Below are 18,238 nucleotides of genomic sequence, written 5' to 3'. Positions count from 1 at the left end.
AAAATATGGTATTTCATACCTGGCTTATTTCCTTCAATATTACATTGCTGAGACAGAATATGATTGTGTGGGATACTTGTGTATTCATTGCATGAACAGATCAGAAATGATTTATCCATTTTACTGTTTATGGAACGTTGGATCATTTTCAGTTTCAAGTGTCTATCATAAAAATGGCAATATTTGCGTCTTAGTAAAGACACACATCTCCCTTGGATACACACAAAGAGAACTCAGGGTCAAGGAATATGTCCATGATCAGCTGAGGCAGAGGACCCAAAACAAGATTCCAATGTGACAACGACAAATACCAACAGTGTAAACAGTACACGCAAGTTCTATTTCTTCATATCCTTTCTAACTCTTGACCTGTTTCTTTTCCATTCTGGCTTGGAGTTCAATTTTAATCCTCATTTTCCTAATGGTTAATAGAGTTTCACAGGGCCAGCGCCGCGGCTCACTAGGCTAATCCTCCGCCTTGCGGCACCGGCACACCAGGTTCTAGTCCTGGTCGGGGCGCCAGATTCTGTCCCGGTTGCCCCTCTTCCAGGCCAGCTCTCTGCTGTGGCCCGGGAGTGCAGTGGAGGATGGCCCAAGTGCTTGGGCCCTGCACCCCATGGGAGACCAGGAGAAGCACCTGGCTCCTGCCATCGGATCAGTGTGGTGCGCCGGCCGCGGTGGCCATTGGAGGGTGAACCAACGGCAAAGGAAGACCTTTCTCTCTTTCTCTCTCTGTCACTATCCACTCTGTCAAAAAAAAAAAAAAAAAATAGAGTTGCACAGCTCTTCATAATTGATGGGCCACATGGATATTCACTTCTGTAAGTCACTGAAAACCTTTACTCCTTTCTGTGTTGGTTTTACTGCCTGTTTCTTAATGATTTCTAGGAGTATTTTATATACTCTGGACAAGTCTTCTGTCAGTTCTACAAGGGTACTTCAAAAAGTTCTTGGAAAGTGGAGTGAAGAGTTCATTGTTGGGGTGGACAAGTGGCATAGCAGTTAGCATGTGCTCGGGATGCCACCTCCTGTGTCAGAGTGCCCGGGTTTACGCCCCAGCTCCGCTTACGATGATAGCTCCTGCCAATGTACCTCCAGGGCCCCAGGGGATGCTTTCAGTACTTGGATCCCTGCCAGCCATCTGGGGGTCACGATGGAGCCCCTGAACCCCTGGTTTCAGCCCAGCTCAGCCCCTGCCATTGTGAGCATTTGGGGGCTGAACCAGCAGATTGGAGATCTATCTCTCTGCCTTTTGAATGGATTTTTAAAATACCGTTTATTTTACTGTAAAATATTTTAAAACTGATGTGTAGGTTCTCCATAAATATATAATTTCTGTGAAATTTTTGAAGATCCCTTTATGTCCCATGTATCCCTTCCTACTCTGTGGCTTTTCTTTTCACTCCATTAGTGGTATCTTTTGTTGAATACAAGTTTTAAATTTTAATGCAGACCAATTTTATACATTCTTAATGGATATATGTTCTTTTAAAGAAATTTTTGCCAATGACAAGGTCAGGAGATACTCTGTCTTCTTGTTTTTTTATATCTTTCACATTTAGATCCACAACGTGTCTGGAATTGATTTTTGTATCTGCATAAAATATTTTCATATGAATATTTACTTGATCCCCCACCATTTTTCTGTGGCATGCCAGTGCTCTCTCTGCCATAAACCCAGCCATGTACCCGGGTGTTTGTAGACTTCACTCTCTGCTCCAGTCATTTATGTCTCCCTTAGAATAAGGCACTGCCCTTGTTACTACAGCTGTCTCATAACTTGATGCCTACTGGTGTGGCTACTTCAGCTCAATACTTCTGTTGAAGATAATGACTCCGCTGTTCCTACAGTTTGAATTGTCATAAAATACAGAATCGGCTTTTCAATTTTCACATGCCCATACACACAAACCTTGTGGGGATTTCACTATAATTGCATTGAATCTATGCATCAATTTATGGAACTGACGTATTTATAACTTGAATTGTCTTCCAAGCTATAAGTACAACCTTCCCCTCCATTTGCTTAAACCTTTATTTTTCTCATGAATATATGAAGTTTCATTTTTCATTAGATTTCTCCTAGGTATTTAAATTATTTATGTATTATAAAGTATGTTTTTAAAAGGTATTTGAAAGGCAAACTTACAGATAGGGATAGAGATATGAGAGAGAGAGAAAGAGAGAGAGAGAATCTTCCATCTATTGGTTCACTTCAGACATGGCTGCAAATGCTGGGTCTAAGCCAGGAGCCAGGAACTCCCTCTGGATCACCCACATGGGTGCAGGGGCCCAAACACTGGGGCCATATTCCCCTGCTTCCCCAGTTACATTATCAGGGAGTTTGATTCAAATGGAACAGCCAGGACCTCAACAAGAGCCCATCTGGGATTCCAGAGTCGCAGGTGGCTCACCCTGCTGTGCCACAACACCAGTCCAAATGTCATGTTTTTATAAACATCTCTCAATTATAATTGTTTTCTTCTGGGTATATACAATTGTTTGTATATTGATCTAACCTCTAGCAATTCTGATGATTTCACATATCAATTCTAAGACTGCAGATTCTTTCCAACTGTCTAAACATGCAGTCATATACTCTGGGAATCATGACTATGTTATTTCTTGCTAAACCACTGTCATCATCTATTAGGCTCCTTCCCTCAACCAGGAAAGAAGGACCTCATAAGACCTGCCTGGAAGAACTCCCTCATCATGAGGAACAGGGCCATGCTTTGTCTTTCGCCCTTTTCCTTCCAAATGGGCACCTTTAGTTTGGCTGTCCTGTTCCTGTTTCACAACTGAGTGACGTTGGGAGAAGAGAAAACTCGGTTGTTACTCACAGGTCACTAGAGTGTGAGTAGTCACATTAGGCTTGATTGAATAGAGGGTACTTCCAGAAGATTCCGAACTTTGAGTGGAATGCGGTAACTAAACAGGGCGTGTGACACAGCGAACTGTCCCATACTCCTCACTATTCAGTCCTTTGTTGGCCACTGACCTCACCCGATACTCTCCTCATCCTCAGATCACTGTCTCAGCAGTGGCTCCTTCTCTGCCCAACTCCTTACTATCTTTCCCCAGGTTTCTCATGTCGGTCTCCCCTACTCTGCCTTCAGTATCTGCTTTGTTGAACTGATCTTAACCCTAGCTAAAAGTATCTCATTTATAAGACTTCCATCTTCAATGTTTTTCACTGACTTTCAAATTCTGCTTGCTTGAGATCTCCCCCTGGAATACAAGCAAGAATCTCAAAAGCGCCTATCAAAGTCATCAGTCCTCAAAAAAAGCTCTTGTTCTCATCAGCCATGTTTTCTATCTGGTGATGCTCCTATCTTCACTTGCAATGCTGAAAACCATCAGTCACCTAGGAGTGCACTCTCTCATTCATTCTCTCCTTCTTCTCCTTCCTCTCTTTCATACCTCTTAGACCTATCAATCAACAGCCACTGAGACGACCCAAGCCCAAAACAGACTTCCTACAGTAATACAGAGAGGAGGCGAGACTTCTTTATCCCCACTTTTGCATTCTCAATTCCACCTTTAACCCTCACCAAAGTCTCAGTACCTCTCTACGTTGTTCTACAAGAATCACTGGAGCATCAGGTATTTTGACACACAGTGGAAGCTCTGTGTCTTTGAGATGACTACATTTCTGGCAATGGACACTAGAGATGCTAAGTTCCTGGCATATTTTTCCAGCTGAGACTCCCTTCTGCCATCACAGTGCAGTAAGATATTCCAACTAAAACTCAATTTTTCTCCTAGTCTGCCTATATTGTACTCTCCACAAGGTTGCTTGATTTCCTGTAGAATGAGACCTTTGCAAGGTGCTCTAATGCTTGCTTAATTATCATTTCCACAATTGCAGCCTCCTCCCTTGGGGAACACACAAAAAAATTCTAAACTTCTCACCTGTGCCTTTTGCTCTCACATTTCAGAAGTTGCCTAATTTCCTACAACTTGAGGAGGCTTTAGTAGGCAGGGGGAAATCTGCTTCCCAACCTGAAAATTTCATAAACAAGTTTCTTGGACTTTTTGACCTGAAAAATTCGTGAAATGCTCATGATTGAACTCATTCATAAAAAAGCTCAGCACAGATGGTATCATTAAAAAAAAGAAAGAAATCAAATACCTACCCACCCAACAACAAAAGGCAGATCTGTCTTTACTATGTCTGTCCTGTTCTTGAAGTGGGGATGATGAGAAAATTATATAACATAATGCAAATCAGAATTTCCAAAACACTCTCACCAGGAATTTCAACAGAATGACTGTGCTCTGTGATAACTTCCCCCTTCCTCCTCTGCCACCATCAGCTGCCTCTTGCTCTCCTAACTCTTGCTCTTTAGAACAAAAAAACAAATGTTTTCCCTGACTTTTGGTAACTAATATACAGAGTACAAAAAATGTAATGTATACGAGCGAAATTGACATTTTCAGATTTCATTATTATTTACAGCCCCTGTCTATACTCTTGAGGAACAGTGTTGTTTCTACTAATGACTTGTTGAGTTTTTTGTTTAGTGCAGGGTTAAGTTTATAATTATAAAGTAAATTGAAAGTATGTCATTGTAAAAATTAAAAGAAAAATAAGGAGGAGGGAGTGTGAGGGAGAGGGTAGGGTGGAAAATATCATTATGCTCTAAGCTCTATATATGAAATGCATAAAATTATTCCCCTTATATGGCCGGCGCCGCGGCTCACTAGGCCAATCCTCCACCTTGCGGTGCTGGCACACCGGGTTCTAGTCCCAGTCGGGGCACCAGATTCTGTCCCAGTTGCCCCTCTTCCAGGCCAGCTCTCTGCTCTGGCCAGGGAGTGCAGTAGAAGATGGCCCAAGTACTTGGGCCCTGCACCCCATGGGAGACCAGAAGAAGTACCTTGCTCTTGCCATCAGATCAGCGCAGTGCGCCGGCCGCAGCGCGCTGGCCACGGCGGCCAATGGAGGGTGAACCAACGGCAAAGGAAGACCTTTCTCTCTGTCTCTCTCTCTCACTGTCCACTCTGCCTGTCAAAAAATAAAAAAATAAAAATAAATAAAAAATAATAAAAAATTATTCCCCGTATATAAATTTTCAAAAATTTTTAAAAGAACCAACTCGTCTGCATCCTCTGTTACTCACGCCTTCCCCAGACTGCTTCTCATGACCCACATCTAACATCTTACCTTCCCCAGCCTCCTCAGAAACAGATTTCAAATTGACTGACAACCTGGTAAACATATTTACCCACCCACTGCAAATCATCTTCTGCCTGTGTTTAATTCTCCTTTCTCCACCTTGTCCACAAGCATCTCTCTCTGTTCTCAGACTGTAAACCACACTATCTAGTAGATTATTTTATCATAATAAAAATGCCACTGATTTTAATAAAATTTAAATTGTTGAACATACGCTAATATAGATGCATCTAGTTTATACAAACAGGACCACAGGCCTAGAATTCACTGTGTTAAATGAGCACATGTACTCCATGTATATATGAAAATATTTACAACGAGACAAGTTATGGGCTTGGTCTATTTTCTTTCAATTGTTTATTCAACTTTATTCCCCATAAAATGTGCATTATGAAATATTTACTATGAGTACTCATAATACTGGTAGGAGGCACAGTTAATTAACAGTTGCTGAGAGCTTTAAATTTCTTAAAGATATCTTAGGCTTCCAGAATCCCTTTATTTTATTCTCTGATAGTACAGTGGTATAGTTTGTCTCTTTGCCCTGCAAAATAACAGGACATAAAGAATGAAGAACAGAAAAAGACATTATGGATGCACAAAGCTTGGGAGCGTTTAGTTTTCAGATATTAGAGATATTTGTCTACAAATTTTGGAAGTGTGTTTAAAGTAAGGATGGCAAATATGGACACAAAAGTCAACTGTTTGCTCTCACGGAGAATTCTGAAACAATAAAGAGTTGGTTCTCACGGGATGTATTTAATGGATAATTTCTTCTTAAATATGCACCTCAGCCCATGGCTTTTATTTTAAAATAAAAATTCACCCAATGAGGTGAGTGAGATGCTGCTAACACTGTCCAATCTGTAAACTACTTGACAAGGTTTAAGTATATATGCACTTATCTCTCTCTCTCTCTCTCACACACACACACAAACACACACACACAGTTCTTCAAAATTTCATGCAAAATTGAATGAAAAGATTATAAAAAATCTTATTGTAGCAGAAAATATTTTGAAATTCATATGTAAATTTTACACAATGTACATTTTCATGGACTTTTTGATGACATCCATATGCATGGGTTTCAAATTTGCTTTGTACCAAAGTAAATGTTACCTTTTAATTCCATTTTCCATGAACTTTTTAAAATCTGTGTGTGTGCACATGTATGTGTACATATACATAATACATAAGATTATTAATATAAATAGAGCAAAATCATCTTTATTGAATCCAAACACCTTTCTTCTACTCAAAATAAATGAAATATAGAGAAGTAGAGATATTGCTGCAAATATAAATATTTAACTGATATGTAGATATATGCACAAATTCATAATACCTCCTCCCATAGCAGCTTCTTGATACAATATCAAATTTTCGAGATGGATATTTTCATATTTCTTGATGTAAGTTAGACAAATTGAAACAAAATGAATTTTCAAAATAATTCAGCTTACATGAAAGAAACAAGTAAATTCAGTCAAAACAAAAATAGCTATGTCTCACAGAGTACAATGATCCCATGATGCAGAAACAATCCTTTTAGTTCTGTATTTCCAAGAAAAGATCAACATTAAAAATACTGTAATAAGAACAGCCTATAAATTTAACATTAGGTTATTGCTAGAAATGTATTACTTGAACATATGAAATTCTATTTAATGACTTAATTGTATTGTAAATACCACTAATGGAAAGTGCTCTCTGATTTGGGTTTCCAGCTAGATCAATATATACCCCCAATACAAGTCCAATTTTAATTATTATTTTCTTCAGTTCAGCCTAAGCCATCTTTTTAAGTTTAATTACTTTTTTCATTTAACAGGCAGAGAGACAGAGATCTTCCATTCACTGATTCACTGTCCACATGCTTGCAATATTGGGACTGAGCCAGGCTGAAGTTAGAAGCCAGAGGCCAGGAACTTCATCTCAGTCTCCCTTGTGGGTGGCAGGAACTCAACAGCTTGAACCATCTCCTGCTGCCACACAGGGTCTGCACAGCAGGATGCTGGAGTCAGAATGCACACCCAGGCATGCTGACATGGGATGCAGACAATCCAAGTACGTCTTAACCACTGTGCCAGATGCCTGCCCCAGCCCAGTGTATCTATGACTGTTTCTTAGACGGGACAGAGAGGAAATGCAGGTGCGGAGGAACCTGAAACACCTGCCTGCTTCCACTCCGGGTCACCTCCCAGTAGAGCCACATCTGTGCAATGAAGCTGATCTCTTCTGTTTCCTGATTTCCGCTAACAAAAGATTAAAGCAAGGATGACCTAATCTCTTTACCTCTTCACCACCATTTCCTTCATGACAAATTCAAAAGCCTTTCTCAAGGGGATTCTGTCTTCTTCTCATAATAGACTCTTGCCAAATCTTTATTTATTCAAAACGCACCTGCGAGGTTTCTAGCATTCATTCTTTAAGTCCTTACAAAGCTGCTTCAACCTTCAACGACCACTAGCACAAAGAGAGTTTTCTTTTTTATAAGATTTTATTTATTTGAGAAGGAGAGAGAGAAAGAGAGAGACACCTTCCATCCTCTGGTTCCAGGAGCTTGCTCCAGGTATTCCCATGCAGGTGCAGGGGTCCAAGCACTTGGGCTCTCTTCCACTGCTTTCCCAGGCTATAGGCAGAGAGCTGGATCAGAAGAGGAGCAGCCGGAATATGAACCAGCACCCATACAGGATGCTGGCACTGAAGGTGGAGGCCCAGCCTACTATGCCACAGCACTGGCCCCTAAAGAGAGTTTTCTTTTTAAAAAAGATTTATTTATTTATTTGAAAAGCAGAGTTACAGAGAGGCAGAGAGAGAGAGAGAGAGAGAGAGAGAGAGAGAGAGAGAAAGCTCTTCCATCCACTGGTTCACTCCTCAGATGCCCTCAATGTCCAGAGCTGTGTCGATCCAAAGCCAGGAGCCAGGAGCTTCTCCTTGTTCTCCCCCATGGGTGCAGGGGACAATCTTCTAGTGAATGCCATAGTAGAGAGGAAGTGGATGAGCCAGGACTTGAACCCGTGCCCATATGGGATGCCTGCACTGCAGGCAGCAGCTTTACCTGCCACACCACAGCACTGGCCCCTAAGAGAGTTTTCTAACCCAGACATTCTCAATGTGCATGACACAGAAGTTTGTTTCCATGAGACGGAATATCCCAAAAGTCAGTTGAAAGAATTTTTTCTTTAATGGAGGAATTCTCAGAGCTTTAAGCTGTTAACATGCAATGTGATTCTTCAAGAAAGAGATGAAGAGTCTCTGGGTCTGAGTGTAAGAGGATGGCTCATCGCTGAGTGTCTTGCTCACAGGAACAGTGATCCATGAGACAGCCTTAAGGAAAAGCTGTTTAAAGAACTACTGTGAAAGCACAATGCCAGCACACCTGCCCCGGGCAGTACTTCTCTTATAGTCAGCTGGATCATTTCAGCCACAAAGGCAGACTTCAAATCCACCCTCGGCTCTAGAAACCCAGAGTCAAGGCAATTCACATCAACTCATCTTGCTGCTCTTCCTGCTCCCTCTGAGTCCTCCAGTCTGGGTCACCAGGAGTACCCCAAACCACACAGCTCAAATCCAGCTTTGGGAGTGGTTTCCCACCCTGCTTTCCTGAACCTGGATCCAAAGAATAACTTTGTACAGAACTGGAGCTGTGGGTGGCTGTCACCATTTCTTCCCCACTCCATGCCTGGACCAAGAGGCAAACAGAATCCTAGCTTCAAGGCTAGATCCCACCTACAACCAACAGTGTGAGCCTCCATCTTTGCAGAGTCTGGGTGCTGACTTCTCTACATGGCTATGTATTCCTAGTAGCACCCTCGTGTTCTTTGATTTCAAGTTCTACTCTCGTGTCTGAATTCTTAGCTGCAGCAGGGAGATCTGTGTTTAGCCTGTATTTTCACTGCTGGTCCTACCTAGCTCCTAATTCCAGCTCCTTCTAGTCAAATCTGGGTTATGCCCTTTAAAGTCCCAAGTTACCGTCTGAAAAGGAAAACCAGTAAAAATAAAAAGGACACAATTCATAATCTCACATATGATACTCGCTGGAATATTTTCACTTAAAATTACAAGAAGCTGAGCAGGCATTTAGTGCAGAAGTCAAGACAATCTTTGGGATCTTCATATCCCATGCTGAAACGCCTAATTTGAGTCCTGGGCTCCTGCCATCCATGTGAGAGACCTTGATTTGGTTCACAGTCTCTGACTTTGGCCTGACCCAGCCCTAGCTATTGTGGGCCTTTGAGGAAGTAAACCAGTCAATGGAAACAAATCAATACTTCTCTCTCTCTCCATCCCTCCCTCCCTTTCAAATAAAATGAAAATAAATGTTAAAATAAAATAAAATTACGTGAGGAGGCAGACATTTGGTGCAGCATTTAAGTCACCACTTGGGAACCCTTATTCCATATCAGAGTCTCGGGGCTTGAGTCCTGGTTTTACTTCCAATCTCAGCTTCCGACAAAATGCACCCTTGGGAGGGAGCAGGTGATGTTCAAGCAGTTGGACCCCTGTCTTTTACTGGGAGACCTGGGCTGTAGCCCAGCCCAGGCTGCTGTGGCCGCTTGGAAGTGGACCAGTGGACAGAAGATGAGATTTTCTCTCCCTCGACTTTTCAAGTAAATAAGTAAACATTTTAAAATTAAAAGAGAAAAAAAGATCCTCAAAAATTAGTGGTAATATTCAATATCAAGGAATTGTAATCAACATCTTTTTCTACAGTAAAAACAACGTCCAAATTCTTAGTGAAGCTTAAGAGTTATTTCAGAATTAAGCAAATTATCAGTTTGGAAATTTGAGAGGAAAGCTTCCCAAAGGGCCTCCCACATATTCCCCTCCCAGTGTGGGAGTTTTAAAACAGTTGTCACATTTCTTTGCAATCCAATCCCCAGCCATTCCACAGCAGTTACAACACTGTAAGATCTGAATTTAAAGCTTCTTTAACGTGCTTTTCAGTGTTTACCAGACCATTTTAATCTCTCCTGAAACTGGGGCCAATTTCTGGCATAAGATTATGTAACAAGCACAAACTTTTCTCTGCGCAGCGTGCTGATCGGTCAACAAGAATTAGAGAAGATCACGTCACCTAAAGTATCTTGCTTTCCTCTAACCAAGTACTAGTCTTCACGGGTACTTGATCTGAGATCATGATCCTAGAGACAGAACTCAGCAGCTGATGTGTGATGGCCTCACCCACGGCCCTGCCCAGACTTCTGCCTGCCCACAGAAGCCCAGGTCCAGCGGTGCCCTCAGCGGCTCTCAAGGGTGGCTGCCTTAGTGCTTTCCACTCCTAGCTAGGGTATTTCCAAGCCCGGTTTTGTTCCATTTTCCGAAGATATCCCAGAGACTGAACTCCAGTCACTTATTTTTCTAGCTTAAGAATGCCCTTTACTTAAAAATGGCTAGCACTGTTTCTGTTTCTTCTCCCCATTTTTCTCCAAAATTTTTCCCATGACCTTGGCTTTGAGCTTAAGTAGATTCTACCAAACCTGTTCAGACATACTTGCTATTGACTAGTTCACCATCCGCTTAGTAGACTGCTGGTTCATCTGGGGCTCTTCTGCTACAGGAAGTTCTAATCCATGCTTATAATCTGGGCATAAAAGATTCTTTAGCAATAAGTTACATAGTCAACCTATGTTAATTGATTAATTAATATTACTCAACCATTACCCTGAGGCTTCCTAGTTGCTAATATTAAGGACAAACATGGAAGATTACACCTTGTTCTGACTATAGTGAAAGTCTCTTCTATTTATATATTCTTACCTAAATTTTTCTATTTCCTCAACCCTGTCTCTTCCTCTGGTACCTGAGAATTTAAGAGACCTGTGTCCCAAGGAAGCAGATTGTACAGTTGTTAACATTGTCTGAATTTGGGTAGGACTGTGTTCTGATTTTACATGACATGTGCAGTTGGTTTGGCTCGTGAATACTTCCAGGATAACAGAAGACTTATCAAGCTGCAAACATTTACCGTAAGCCAATGACATGAACAGTAGGGCAACCTGGGATGGCCATGACAGACAAGGAGGGGAAAGAGAATAATCCAGTTCTCTACACAGTTAGACTGGACCCACAGGGATGGCTAAGATACAGTCAAAGTATATGTGGTGCTACTTGAGCAGGATAAAAATAGTACATTATACAGCTTGAATTTAATTAACTTATTTAATTTCCAAAAATAATCTGTATGAAGGAACAGCAGTAATTTCACAGAGGAAATAGTTGAACTGAGTAGGAGTTCTAATATTCTGGTGCAAAATATGATAAATAACATTTATATTCAGAGTCAAAAGCATATGAATGTGTGTGGCCATGTGGAATTGGGTTTTAAAAAATCTATTTTTATAGCACAGGTATTACTGGAGAGAGCGTCAGGAAATATCTTACACTGCGCACTTCATTATGTTTTGCTAAGGATGCTTCAGATCTGCTTTTCCTGATGGCCTTCTGTAATGCAGTTGGGAAGATGCAATTTTTAAACCTGTCATTTTCCAGCATTAGCTTGTGAGTCAAATAAAGGTAGGCGAATACTCAATATATGCCCATTATGTCTCTTATTAAGAACATTCTCAAGAGACAGATATCAAAACATGTTTAATAACAATGACTTTAAAAAATCAACTATGAAAATAAATGAAATCTCAATGTACCTTTTCCATGAATATTAGAGAAACATGAAGATCCAGAAACAGGTTTCTGTTCCATGAAAGATGCCGGCCTGACATATTAATACAGATTCTTAAATTATTTGTGACTTTCGCTTCTTATTTATTTGAATACAAATGATAGTAATATCTTACTGTGCCTCTATACTTAAACATGCAAAGTCTCCAAATTGCCGACATGGTTGAAACAGAAGGTTTATGAGACTAAGGACATCTTTTTAAAAGTTTCCCAGATAATGCAAAAGAAATCCAGAGAACGGCTCTGACAGAGATGGCTGACGCAAACACAGACTTGCAGCATGTTGAAGCTCTAAAATCCAGTTGCCAAATTTACTTAACTGATCATTTGCAGTGAACCCTCCATACTCCTAACCACCAGCTTCTCATAAGCACTCTGTCTCTTCTGTCTTCTCACAGCCAGATGTGGACAACCCAGGGAAGGCTGAATCCTATGGCAGGCAAAGAACCTACGCAGAAAGAGCCTAGAGACCTGAGCGTCAGCCCCACGAAATCTCCAGTGCAGTCCTGATTCTTGTCGTATTACAATCTGATTTAGAAATAAAGCTTTATCCAGTGAAGTCACAATTATCATCCTAATACAGAATGTCTCTGCATTTTAAATCTTGACAGTTCAGATTAATTGCCCTCCAAGGAGGCTGAGTCAATTTACACACTCAGCAAGAACACACTGGACGACTTGTTTCACGACCACTCAGATGACACTGAAAACTCAGGTAACTGTGTTTTCTTCAACAATTGTATGGGCATTGCAGCACTGATTTGTAGCTCCTTATTATAAGTGAGGATGATTATCTTTGCATATGCATAATAGCTGTGCTGACCATCTCATAATTTTCATCTATGCCCATTTTCAACAGTGTTGATGGTTCTTCTTTTGATTTATAAGTGTCCATGATATAGAAAAAATTATGTTGTGTGTATGGCAAACATTGTTGCCAGATTGCATATTTTTATCACAGAAATATCTATCATTTTTATTAATATGTTTATTGCCATGGCTTAAACATTTTGTGCTATGCACAGAAAACTTCTCCCACTCAGAATTTAATATCCTGTGCTTTCTTCCCGATCTGTTGTTCCAATTATCAGATACTACATAATCATCCCCCAAATCTGGTGGCTTTGAACAACCATTATTGTTTGATTGCCTCCCATGATTCTGGAGCCTGGCCTTATCCGGTGACTTTCACTTAGGACCAGAATCAAGGAAAAGAACTGAGGGCTCCCCTCTGTACAGAGGTTTAAAGAGTATCAGAGTCATGATTCAAAACTGCTACAACTTGGGGCTGGCATTATGGCCTAGTTCATAAAGCCACCACCTGTGATCACCCACGTGGGAGACCCAGATGAAGCTCCTGGCTCCTGGTTTTGGCCTGGCTCAGCCCTGGACATTGTAGCCCTGGCCATCATGGTCTCTTGGAGACTGAACCAGTGGGTAGAAGACCCCTCTCTCTCTCTCTCTCTCTCTCTTTCCATCTCTCTCTCTTTCTCACATCTCTCTCCCTGTTTCTCTGTAACTCTTTCAAATCAAATAAAATAAAAATCTTAAAAGTAAAAACTACCACAACTTCTCTACCTCTCATATAAAACAAAAATTACAAAACTGACATATCTCTTATAAGTTCATTTTAAGGCTGTATTCATTCCTCTTAAGTGCACCATTGAACGTGCAACCTACAGCTGTGACACATGCATGGTGTGCAACGGCATTTCATCACTCTCAAGAGTGCCCACACGCCTTTTGCTTTCAGCCTTCTGTCATCCCTGGCTCCCAGGAACCGCTGACCTGCTCTTGATCATGGCTCTGCCTTTTCTAGAATTTCACAGAAATGGAGTCGTATGGTATGTGTTCTTCGATGTCTGGCTGATTCACTCAGCACAGTGCTTTTGAGCTGCATCCGTATCGTTTTGAGATTCACACTGCATCACTCAGTGCCTCCTGGCTCTTAGTGTTTGCCGTTGCATGAAGGCATCATAGTGGGCTTGTCCGTCCACCTGCTGATGGGCACCCGGATGCTTCCTGTCTGGGCTGCCATTAAGCTCCTATGAATACTTACATAAGCCCTTATAGGGACACATCTCTACACATCTTTGGTAAATACACAGGATTTGACTGTTGAGTCATAAGCATATGTTTAACTTTGTAAGGAAGTGTATGTCTTAATTTTTTAAATACTTAAATAATTGATCCTTCAGGATTTTGTTTTTTAATGTAACGACAGGATTTCTACAATTTTTTGCCATACATCTATGCAGTTTTCTGAATACTGTTTGTTGTGTAATACCTTCCTTAGTATTTTACAATATACCTGTGTTATATGCAAAATCTCTGTATGCAGATCTGTTTATTTCTTCCTCTCTCTTCTGTGCCTTTGGTATGGAGCTGATGAAAATGGAGGGTGCTAACTCCACTGTTTGTAAGAATTCTGCACATATTAATCATTTAATCTCTACATCAACTCTGTAAGATAAACACTTTTAATATCTACATGAAAAAGTAGAACAGAACCCAGGAATATCAACTAATTTCTTCAAAATACCAGGGCTGGCGCTATGGCACGATTGTTAATGCCCTGGCCTGAAGCGCCGGCATCCCACAGGGGCACCCTTTCGAGACTTGGCTGTTCCTCTTCCGAACAAGCTCTCTGCTGTGGCCTGGGACAGCAGTAGAAGATGGCCCAAGTCCTTGGGCCCCTGCACCCTCGTGGGAGACCTGGAAGAAGCTCCTGGCTCCTGGCTTTGGATTGGCGCAGCTCCAGCCATTGCGGCCATCTGGGGAATGAACCATCAGATAGAAGACACCTTTCTCTCTCTCTGCCTCTCCTCTCTCTGTGTAGCTCTGACTTTCAAGTAAATACATAAATCTTTAAAAAATAAATACATAAATAATTCAATAAAAAAATTTTTAAAAATCCCGTAGCCAGTAAGTTTAAAGGCAGGATATGAATCTAGATCTATCTCCAGAACCCAGTGTTCCAACCCTGAGCTGTTCTCACACTGCAGTACACGCACAACCCCTTCACTTTGCACCACCCTAGTTAACACCGCACTAACCCCTGTGTGAAGAACCCTCCTGTCACACAGCTCTTCGCCCATGTGAACAGTGACATTCAGCTTGGCCTCTCTCCTTCTTCTAAATTCTTTTGTGATTCACATATAAATACAAATTAGTTCAATGAACATCAGCCCCCTTTATAGTACTGAGTATGTTAATATGTTTATCCATTTCTAAATTTCTCTTAAAATCAGCAATGTTTGACTTGGTGTCATTTCGTTTATACGTTCTGCATGAAAGACAATTTTGATTACAAAATGGGGAGCACCCACAGTTTTCTCAAGGAGAATGAACATATGACAGTGTTGGGGGAATTGCGACTCAATGAGCTCTGTCAGGAACAAGGTGTGGAAGCCATGCACAGGCAAGTTTCTCACTGTGCACACACGCATACATTCTCAACTCCTCGCATCTCAGCACACTCTACAGAGAATCACTGTCACATTCTGACCTTGCTCCTAGCATCACAGTGCTCTTCTACCAACCCATCCTGTTCTCATTCCACGAATACTCGTGGGGTGCTCATCCTTCTCCTACACGAGGTAAGCGCTGGTTTATTTCCCAAGGCCACCCATGTAAATATGCAGAGAGGTCAAATCTAGAACAGAAGTTGACTTTCAAAACAACCCTGCCCTTCATCCCCCAGGAAACATAAGTACGTTTAAACGATCTTTCTCAAAGCAATGTCCCTCTCTGTAACTGCACCAGAACATTCGAGATAATTTCTGGTCACCCAAGTAGGAGACAAGGAGAAGGTATTTGTAGGCAGACAGATTGTGAGATGCCTCCTTTTGTCCATGCTGGCTGCATCTATAACAGAGTTCCGTCTCAGTTTTGCAGTGACTTTGTAGTCTCAATTCCAAATTTAGATACAAAACAGAGCTTTATTCTTACTGGAATAGGCAACTGTTAAATCCCCCCAAACTTCTATTCAGTACCTCATCCAAAAGAAAGGGCACAACTGCATTGCCACAAAGCACACGTGAAGAGCCGGAAGACAGAAACAGGGGATTCATTGTGATCTGTGGAAAGAAACAAGGAACAAGGAGGTCTTCTCAGGAGTCAGTACCCACACCTCACCCTAAGCAGTGGTGAGCTCTCAAGCCACCACCAGGGGGCAGTGGCTCTGCCATTAAAACCTTTGGTCCTGGAAATCCTTCAGGATCAGCCTCCTACAGCGAGATCCAGAGATGCCGGCTGCCCACCCACACAGCTTTCCCTTGTATGGAATCGTTGTGAGATAAGAGTACGTACTGTATTCTGATATTTCATGTTCCCCCAAATTCATGTTGAAAGCCTAGCATGCAAGGTGGTGGCATTAGGGAGGTGAGTGGGTCAGTACACGGAAGACCCCAGGAGCTCATCTGCCCCTTCCGTCACGTGAGGACAGAAAAAACGCCATCTGTGAGGCCACAAACAGGACCTCAGCAGACAGCCAACCTGCGGGCACCTGGGGCTTTCCAGACCCTCAGAGAACCCCGAGAGATGATTTCTGTGGTTGAAAAGCCACCTAGTTTATGGTATTGTTTGTAACAGCCCAAACAGACTAACAGGGCAGGTTACAAAATAAGGGTATATATGGGTCAGATAATCTGCTTATTAGAACCCAATTGTTGTCCAAGACAAGGATGAGGAAATGGAGGTTCAGAGTGTGGAAGAAACTGGCACAGACGACCCAACGAGTCAGCAGCAGCGCTAGCGTCCACCTCGCTGCCTGGACTCCCAGTCCCTGCTGACGGCTGCTGTGCAGGCAGCCAATGGCCTTGATGCTCAGAGTTTCAAAGACACGACGTACAGAACATGTTACCTCCTCCCTGAGAGCGATTCTGTATTCCCCACACTGAAAATATACTCCTCTCTCATTAAAATAAGGTTGAGCGGTGCTTTTTAATGTCATGGAATTCAGTCTAATCACTTCAATTATATTGAGATGAACCCAGGGATCTGAAGAGTTAACAACAGCGATTTTAATAATGCAACGGCAGCAGTCTTTATTCAGACTACAGAAATGCTATCTTGGGATGGGGATATATAACAGCATCTTTGTGTGCACACTGGACTTGGATCTTCTTAAGTAAGAAGGACAAGAAGAGGTGACTCCCAGCCTGACAAGCAGATGGAAAAGGCCCATCATCACCAGTTTACCAGCCCTGCCTCCCCCATGATTCCCTGGTTTCCTGTGGAGACCAGAAGGAAAGAGACTAGCATGGACTTGGATCTACCATGCTCCCAATCATGAATGCTCGAAACTAATGGACCTGCTCCCCATGTAGGATCTCTGTCCTTAATGTGTTGTACTATGCAAATTAACAGTAAAACTACTACTCAAACAGCACTCTATACTTTGTGTGTCTGTGTGAGTGCAGTCTGTTGAAATATTTACTTAGTTTATACCAACTTGATCTTCTGTATATAAAGAAAATTGAAAATGAACCTTGATGAAGAATGGGATGGGAGAGGGAGTGGGAGATGGGATGGTTTTGGGCGGGAGGGAGGTTATGGGGGGAAAAGCCGCTATAATCCAAAAGTTGTACTTTGGAAATTTATATTTATTAAATAAAAGTTAGAAAAAAAAGAAAGTAATGGATTCACCAAAAATACAATCTTCTCTGTTGTGCTGAATAATGACAGGTTTTACCTAAAATCCTCTAGCACCTCCAAAAAAGAAATCTCTTTAAGATCAAGGTTTTGTAAATAATGTAGTCCTCTAAAAGCTACACTGTGACAGATTATTGTAAATGTTCACATATTTTCACTTTCTAAAGATAGTATGATCTTCACACATTAGAAAAATACCTATTAATCTTCATGATGAGTCACAATATCCTGAGTGCGTGATTTATACCTTGTAAATGACTGATAGCATGTCGAGTTTCCAGTAAAATCTGCATCTGCTGAGCTGTCCCAATCACAAAGGAAATGTGTTTTTTTTTTTTTTACTGATAGAAAAGTTGGGGGTGGGGGGAACCTCCCATGAACTGGTTCACTCCAAAAATGACCACAACAACCAAATGGGCCAATGCCAGAACTGGGAGTCAGGAACTCAGTCCAGGGTGGTGGAGACCTGACTGGTTCAATCACCCCCTGCCTCCAGGATCTGCATTAATAGGAACCTGGAGTCGAGAGCTAGAAGCTGGTATCAAGCCCAGGCACTCCAGTATGGCAGGTGGCCTTCTTAACAACTAGGCCAAATGCCTACCCTGTCTTTGCTTTGAATCTGTAATTATACACCAGAATTTTCAAAGTAGAAGACCTTTGATTTTGTTGCTGTACCTGCTCCTGGCAAAGTCTTTTCTATCTCAATGCATGACA

General features: G+C 41.7%; 1 pseudogene; it reads left to right on the top strand.

The window, feature by feature from the left end:
* The window catches only part of LOC100340941 (polypeptide N-acetylgalactosaminyltransferase 11-like), a 141,924-nt pseudogene that overhangs the window by 102,148 nt on the left and 21,538 nt on the right, over positions 1-18,238 (top strand).

The sequence above is a fragment of the Oryctolagus cuniculus genome, chromosome 13, assembly GCF_964237555.1.
Source record: "Oryctolagus cuniculus chromosome 13, mOryCun1.1, whole genome shotgun sequence".
NCBI classification, from domain to species: Eukaryota; Metazoa; Chordata; class Mammalia; order Lagomorpha; family Leporidae; genus Oryctolagus; species Oryctolagus cuniculus.
This window is presented reverse-complemented; position numbering and strand designations above follow the sequence as displayed.